Source organism: Phalacrocorax aristotelis, chromosome 1 (genome assembly GCF_949628215.1).
Source record: "Phalacrocorax aristotelis chromosome 1, bGulAri2.1, whole genome shotgun sequence".
Taxonomy (NCBI): Eukaryota; Metazoa; Chordata; class Aves; order Suliformes; family Phalacrocoracidae; genus Phalacrocorax; species Phalacrocorax aristotelis.
The window spans coordinates 104,353,332-104,361,872 of NC_134276.1; the positions used below are offsets into that span (position 1 = coordinate 104,353,332).

The 8,541-nt window shown below is 41.6% G+C and overlaps 1 protein-coding gene across 2 annotated transcripts in view; it reads right to left on the reverse strand.

Moving 5' to 3' along the window:
* Positions 1 to 8,268, reverse strand: part of BACH1 (BTB domain and CNC homolog 1) — a 28,805-nt gene extending 20,537 nt beyond the window's left edge. Inside the window, exon 1 of one of the 2 annotated variants that reach the window (XM_075101208.1) lies at positions 8,082 to 8,268. The gene's annotated coding sequence lies outside the window, so the exon portion shown is untranslated. Of the gene's footprint in view, positions 1 to 8,076 lie in introns of both variants that reach the window. The other variant, XM_075101219.1, reaches the window with a different exon arrangement.
* Between the last annotated feature and the right edge of the window lie 273 nt (positions 8,269 to 8,541).

The window sequence follows — 8,541 nt, forward strand, 5'->3', positions numbered from 1 at the left end:
CATTGGCAAATACAGATCTCATCCAAGACTCATTTTTCTCGTGCATTTGAAGTTATTCATTAGCTTATATTAACATCATGGAGGTAATTGCAAAGTATAGTAAGTGTAAGACACTTAAAATTAGACTGCAGGTTTGCTCATATGATTGCTTTCAATCGGTAGCAATTACTGCACTTTAACTCCTAGCTGACTACAGAATAAAATAAGTTAGTTAAATGATCCTCTACTTCCTTCCCCACAATCTCTGCTTTAAAGAGTCTCTCAGTGCAGGTCTTTAGGTAAACCATAAAGTCTCCTCATTTGATACTTAAAGTATATATTCCAAAGATGATAGTCATTATGGCTGAGATCAGGTAAAGCTACAAGGAAATATTGTTGTTTAGTTACAGAAGGAAAATAATAATAGATAGTATTACCTTAGAATAGATAGCATAAGAGTCAGTACCTATTACCAGGATAAAACTCATAACAGTGTGATGTATCTCATCCACATGCATGTAAGTTTTGCACAAGGTAGCATTAACTTTTACACTTAGCACCACCACCTCAACAACACAAGTCTGCAGTGAATATCCTGTTGTCAACAAGAAAAGCTTTATGCAAGAGGTGAAGGAAGCTTTGAAGCATCAAGTTGTCACTGAAGCTGACAAAAGCAGGCAGAGAAACCAGCTTACCTCCATACTTTTATGACAGGGCAAAATAACTGCTTGATGTTTAAGTATGTCTCTGAAAATTCAGACAACTACACAGCCCTGGAAAGTTTTGTATTGCATTTCAAAAAAAAAAGATGTACACTTATGAATAATATATGTAAATATAGAATGACTCTATCATATAAATAATATGTAAATTTCATATAATATATATGCATATATTATTAATAATAAAACCAGTAAATGCCTCTTACAATAGGTCTTCCTAGCAAACCACTCCTAGAAGTCAGGATTTGACACAGTACCACTTTCTCAAGTATCTAATGCTGAGGAGTAATTTTCCCCATTATGCAAAGGACAGCAAAACACAGTGTATGTACACTGACACAGAACACTCAACATGAGCATTTGCCTTTTTTCCTGTTCGTGAGCCCAAACTTCACAATTTGCCATAATGATTAAGTCCTTTGTGGTTGCAAAAAGCCGATAAACAGAAATCCCATAAAGGGGAAGTTATAAGGCTAATCAGAAGCAATAGCAATAAGAGGTAGAAGACAACATTCAAAACCTTAGAACAATAAAGCAACAGTACCACCCATCAGCTCACCGTAAATATTAACATCAGCAGCAATTATCCCAAATCATCGCCACTTATCCAGATGCCCACTGGACAACTACCAAAGAACTGCAGCTTTTCTGTAGAGAATTTCTAACACAAATGCTCTGTCCAAAATATTTTATTAATAATGAATGCCAGACATACAGGATCATAAAAATCAACCAAACTGACTAAATAAACAAACCACACTATTACTAATTGCAGTGAATTAAATAGTAAGAACTTCTTTAGACTTTAAATGAAGATTTAAACAGAGTATTTTGCATCAAAATTAGAAAAAAACCAAAATGCTATCTTGTGTACAACTAAGCCTTTCAGTAACTTAGAAAAATCAGCAGGTAACACCACTTCTATATGCTTATAGCTGGTTTATTGTATACTTGCATCATTCTTTCTGAACAAAGACAACAAAAATAACAGCTGGAAGTGTCTCTGCCTGCCTATGACAGCTGCCAGGAACCTTACAACAGAACAACTTAGAACAACAATAAGACAGCTAACACAGAGATAAATTCAGTGTCCTTTAGTTTATATACTCAAACACCACGAAAACCGAAAAGGGTGATACTTCAACACACAAAGGGGTATGCTTTGCAGCTAAATAGAGTGTTTTGAACATCAGACCAGCTGATGCTGGAAAGATCCGCCAGTGGCATTAGAAGAAAATTCACAACTAGAAAGAATGAATGAGTCACAGAAATGAGCTCCACAGGCTCTGAGACTCTAAGGCAGACAGCCAAAGAATACTAAAATGGCCCTTAAAACTGAGATACAGGTTTGAGAGTGCAAAACACTGTCATTTCTGCTTCTACTTATATTATGATACACCTGTGTTCACCAAAATACTTTTTGAACATTGAGTTTTAATGTTTCAGGTGTCCTAAAAACGCTAAATCAGAGCACAGGAATCTGTGTAGATCAATAACGGTCATGCCTTTACTACTTAGGCAGCTTGCACTTTCAGGAAAGATATAGCTGATTTGCCAAACTTAGAGTATAAACTCTTGGCAGTAAACCTAAGGACATGGAAAGGAAAATCCAATATCTAATGGTCACCAAGATACAACAGGTACCCACTGGCATTTGGATTCAATCGAGTCTCACAGGCAATCACTAAATTTGGATGCTAAACATTCACTGTCAAATAGAACACATGTACTTTATTACCATTAACTCTAATACACTTACTAGCAAGTGGGGCAATAAACCAGCACAAATTGATCTGTGGTTCTTCTCCCTTAAGCTCTACAATCACAATGGTATCAGCAGGAGCCAAGCAAAAATACCTGAGCCATGGGAGTTATCAAGTCAGTGCTTTCTTTTGAAGAGCAACAGCCTCTTACTTATTTTCCATCAGTCAATACATCCATTTCAGATATTCCTAAGAAGAGCAGCTAAAGTTTTATTCCTAGACTCATATCAATTAAGTGGCTCTACCATCTCAATCAGCTCAGTGTACACATTGGGGGGAAGTGGGATGTTCTAACCTTCACCTACTATAAGTTTTCTGTAAATGATCCAGTGCGAAATTTACCTAATTTAGTAAAAAAGTAAACAATGCCCTTAGTCTTTACTTTCTTAGTGAACAACCATCTGCTAAGACCACATATCAATACTCTATAGTAATCACAGTAACTCTCACTTGTACACAGGTAAAGTTCTTGAAATCAGAGAAAGCACAGAGTGAAGCCTCCCTTCAGCAGCTGCAGAACCTTTGCTGTCACTGCCCTCTGAGCTCGTTGAACCTGGACATCCAGATGCAATTTCAGTTGTGATCACCATCACGATAAAACTAGCAAGATTAATTTATCACCCAGCAGACAAAGGTCTGCTCAGCTACAACCATGCCTGTAACATATCTGTACTCCTAGAGCACTTTCAACTCCTGAACAGCTGGAAAATAAGCATTGTAGACCCAAATAAATAGCTTGGAAAAAAAAAAAACAAAAAACAAACTCTGGGTGCTATTCCTAACTCCTATGCTGATCTGCTGAGTAACTTCCAGCAGGTCACTTATCTCCCTCAGTTCCCTTAGAGTGGACATTTATATTTACTTTATCCTATTAAAAAAATACATCTGTGGAAGACAGGTTAAGTACAAGGGGACAACTATCAATTACTACTGCTAGAGCCAGACAGTTTGGATAAGAGACAATTTATTCAAAACACACTGCAAAGGCTTTTTTCTGAAGTTTTATATCTGTGTCCTTGCCCCCAGCTACCTCTCCTTTTAAGGAAATAAAGTTATGTTACAGATGAATGCCTACAGCGGTTACTAGTGCTGATTCACGTTATGCTGACAAGGAATGAACAAGCATTTTAGTGTTCGTGTTTATTGCTTCTCCGTCTTTAGTTCAAAAAGACTTTCAAAGACAAAATTGGTTTAAAAAAGGCAAAAAGGCTTTGCTTCATAAGAACAATGCCTTCTCTAAAAAAGTAGGTCTCATCTTCAGATGATTAGCACATTCATAATTAAAACTCTAAATTGTATTATTTATTAGTCTGAACACCTGGATGATATTGTTCACAGCTTAATTACATAAATGAACTTTAAAAAAATTATTAGGTTGTATTTCTGCAACATAATTCTTACCACAGCATTTGGACTCTTGTCAAGTCACAAGCGAGAATTAAAAAGAATCACGGGAAGTCTGGCAAGTTTTAAGTCTGCGCTCAGAGTCTTAATTTGTTTTCCAGATTTTAAGCTTGGATATCAACTTTTTCAATATTTGCAAGCTATATGAGAACTCAGGGGGCTAGGGGAGGATTGATACTGTGTAATCATAGAAATTTTCCACAGAGCAGAGGTTTGAATAGTTTCCCTCAGAACATAAAATAAAGCAGCCCATAGCCTGAAAAAAATCTACTACTTTGCAGTTTAACATTATTTTACACAAGACTAATTGTTTGTATTTTTTGGATCAGGGATAAAAATCATATAATGGGATTTGGTTTGTTTCAGTGCTAAAAAAAGACATAGGACTGAAGGGATTTCAGAGGCTCCTTTGCAGCAAAATCTCACCACTTGTAATCCTTCAATTCTGCTGGTATTCAGAGTTAACTCTGGGAAGATAACAACAATGCCCAGATCTGAAGAAAAGAAAAAACCCACAACACCCAACAACAGAAATCTCCAGGAACATGACATCCCAAAAAGTATTAGTTGAAATTGTGGAATTTTTTTGAATAAGAACTAGTTTTGATAATAAAATATTCACTTAGGATAGGGGTAAACCGGTATAGCATAAAGCATGCAGAACTACCATCTACTGTCAACTCTTGCCTTTAAGTAAAGGACAAATATCTTTGCATTTATAGCTACACATTCTACTCCTTGCCGCAGTTAAACAAACCACGTAAATTATTTTGTTTTAATGACTGTCAGAATCCATTCACAAGTATGTATGTCAAAATATTTATAATGAATACTAAATTAACCATCTGTGGTTCTAAAGCATCTTACTCCTAAGTTAGAAGGACGCAAGAACCTGAAAGAGCTGAGAAGCAACCATACGGCAAGTCCAAGAAAACACATTTTAGAAGTTATCTTCATAATCTTGTTTCTGGTATTAGCTTTTTAACTCTGATTTGTTTCCACAACTGCTCTTCACAGCATGTGAAACAGAAAATTCTACAAATATTTTAGACATAAACCAGAAAGAACTTCAGAAACATTTCTACGAAAACATAAAAGCATAGGTTCATCAGAATTGGCAATATTTCTATAATAAGGGAAAAAAAAAAAAGATGCAGAAGACCAGACTTCAAATTATAATTCTACCAAGACCTCCATCAAATCACACAAAGCTGTGTTTCAGTTATCCTATCAGGAAACTGTAGACCATTTCCTATCTGACATAGGATGTTAAAAGGTATTTACATCTCAGCTAGTAAGGCCGTAAGTATTTTTGAGATGGTACCATTGAAAATACTGATGTTAAAAGAAGTAAAAACAGGGATAGCAAAAGCTCTCTATTATCAAAGTATTAGTCAATGGGCCAAGAACTGAATCCAACCAACCACCTACATACATTATCTTGACAGTTTAAATTAGAGTAATTCACAAACAAATTATCACAACATGATTCTAAAGCCTAACTGAATATTCTTTAGGATGTAGGCACTCATTTAAAGGCATTTTGACTAACTGATACCCTAGATAGCCTTCTACTCTCCAATGTACACCTGATGATTAAACTCAATTTATTTGTATTTCACCAATGATCCTGCAGTCAATTTTGCCAATTTTTTCAGTAAATGACCAGTCCGTTGAGCCTTACTCTGACCTGCTAACTCACATTTTTACAAAATACTAAGGCTTCCCTTTGTATGACTTAACAAGAACAAAACTTCCCTCCAGCCTCAAAAAGGCCTTAACTGAAAAATACAGCATGCTGTTGGAGATGGAACTACTTTTGCAATACAGCCTATGATTTGTCACAGCAAAGTGAGCCTTTCTATTTTGTTTTTTCCTCTGCACACCGCTAACCTCTCAAGTGGAGGTGGGGGGCAGGGAAAGCTGCAGGTGGGTCCTCATACATTATCCCCACTGTGGTCATACTAGGCTGAATTCATACAACTTAATGGTTGTTTCAGCAGTTATTTTTTGCTCGCTTAAGGTTTTGTTCCTAGCCACATTTGCATCAACTAACATGTTACCTATGGTTTAACTAAGGATTGCATACAAACAGGGCTTAGGCTATAAATACCACAAAGGTTTTTTTCTACCCCTAAAACCTCCCATGTTTGAATTCTAAGGGACACCTAAAATGCCAGCACTCAGACACAAACATGAATCCTTTGATGGACCTACCGCTCCTCCCCACTCACACCAGCATGCCCAGTGCAAGGAGAAACACATCTCTATGATAAAAAGGAAACCTATGAAGAATCTACATGAACACCTCATCTTATAGAAGTGGTAAGGGGGCCAGGAGGGGGCTGTTGTTGGAACGACATGACAAGGACACTTTTTGAGCTGTTTCCCTAAATACGACAAAGTTATCTGGGACTTAGAGAAGTCATGTAGAGAGCCATCTCTATTCTATGCCCAGTAAGAGTGCCACCTGATTCAAATGATAAGGTAAAGAGTATGCTTTTTCAATACGAGACAATTCTTTTATTGACATTAAAATATTACTGCTCAAAATATACCTAGCATAAGGATTTTAGAACCTATAAAAAAGCAAACATACTTAGCACACCAAGATCTTCCACATTTTTGACTGCACTCAAAAATACAGTACGTGGAAGTTAAACTTCCACTTTAGCATTTTGGTTAGAATCAGGAGTATGCTAGTCAACCAAACTTCCCAAATATCCCACTTACTGTCCTCTCATTCACTTCACAAGATGGACGTGGACAATAAGAGTAGGGGTTTTTTTAGACTAAATTAAACTGGAAAGTGTACTCTGAAAGGGCATCTCAAGTCAAAATCCTAAGGGATTCAGTAGTTAGCTCAAAGGAATGCCTTCTGAAAAGCATACAGCGTGGGTATTCCATTTTCAACAACAACTGTTTCTCTACAAATCTGCCACTTCTGGGCCTCACTACTTGCTAACATACACACAGATTTACTCACACATGTTAGGGCATCCAAGAGTAATTATGTCACTTAAATCACCTTTAAAGTTAAGCTCCTAAACCACAAAATAAAATTTGGAATCTCTTAGTTGCATTAATTTGGACTTACCATGTTTGACAGGAATATACTCTTTCTTTTTCTCTTCAGTGTGGCATAACATTTGAGATTAAAGAACTAACTCTACTACTAGAGTATTCAGAGCACCGTGTAACCTTAATTTACATTCTTTCTGGATTGTAATTATTGCATTACTGCAGTCAAATACGGTTTTCACACAGTGAAAGCACCTTCCTGAAGCACCTCAAATTAACTGCATACACAGTTTCATTGTGCAGTAACTTTTGACAGACGTGTTATCTTCACTTTACCTTTGCTGCCAGAACGTTGGCTTTTTCCTTTTTTATTTCAATAAACATTTAGAGGACCCAGTTATACATGAATTTGGGATTACTGTTATATTGCCGTACTAAAATGGAGAACGTAAATATAATTTGACAGAAAAGCAGGTGACAGTTCTTTCACAATTACTACACTTTCAGCACGCCCCAAAGCATGCCAAGTATCTCACTGTACATAACAAGACTGCCAGGATTCGGATCTCGTTGTTTACGGTCTAAAATAACTCTTCCCCAGCTCCCACAGAGGGTGACAAGCACCAAACGCACCAGTCGCACGTTCCACCCGGGCGAAGCAGGGCTACCGCCGCATTTCCAGCGCGGCTGAGCTGTCCCTTTCACGCAGGGCCAGGGATCGCGGCGTGGGAGAGTCACGCCTGTGCCACCGGGGCTCGCTCACGGGCGCCCGCGGAAATAGGGAACGACACGCTAAGGACCGACTGCCCGGCCCCGCGGCGGCGCTGGGCCCAGGCCTCGGGGGAGGCGGCCGGGGGAATACCTGAGGCACAGCACCGGGGGAGGGGGAACTGTACCGTGCCTCCGGGCGCTGACGGGGCCCCCCCGCGCCGGACCCCGCCGCCCTCACAGCCCTCCCCGGGGGTCCGGCAGCGCCCGCCCCCGCCGCAGCGGGACGGTCCACCGCGCAGGGAAACGCGGGGGTGGGGGGGGAGGCTGACTAACACCGCCCCGGGAACGCACCTCGGCCTCTCCCCCCAACCCCCCCCCACCGCCCGAATAGCGCTGCCCTCGCCCCACAGCAACTCAACGGGCAACCGACGAACCACGCGCCCGCTCCCGACGGCGCCCGGTTCGGCTCGGCTCACCTCACCTCAGTGCCTGCCGCCGCTCCTCCACAGGCGGGCGGGCCGGTCGGCCGGGGGGGAAGGCAGCGCCGCCGCCTCGCCCCCTTCCTCCTCCCGCTTCCCCGGGTTCGGCTGCTCCCGGCACAGGCTGCGGCCCGACTGCGGCGCGAGCGGTCAGGTGACTCCCAACAACATTACACCCCCCCGCCAACCCCCCCCCCCCCCTCCCCGCGCGCACACACCCCGCCCGCCGATTGGACGCGGCGCACCCCGCCGACGCGCAGCCGCCCACACCGACTGCTCAGCGCGCATGCGCGCTGCCACCTGCCCCCGTCGCCACCCCCCCCCGCCGGCAGGAGCTCCGCGGGGCAGCGCCGGGCCCCACCGCCCGCCTCCGGCACCGCCGGCAGCCTGCCCCGCCCGCAGGGGGGGCTCGCGAAGGCGTGGTGGGCGCAGGGGCTGACTCGGGCGCTGGGCGGGCCCTTC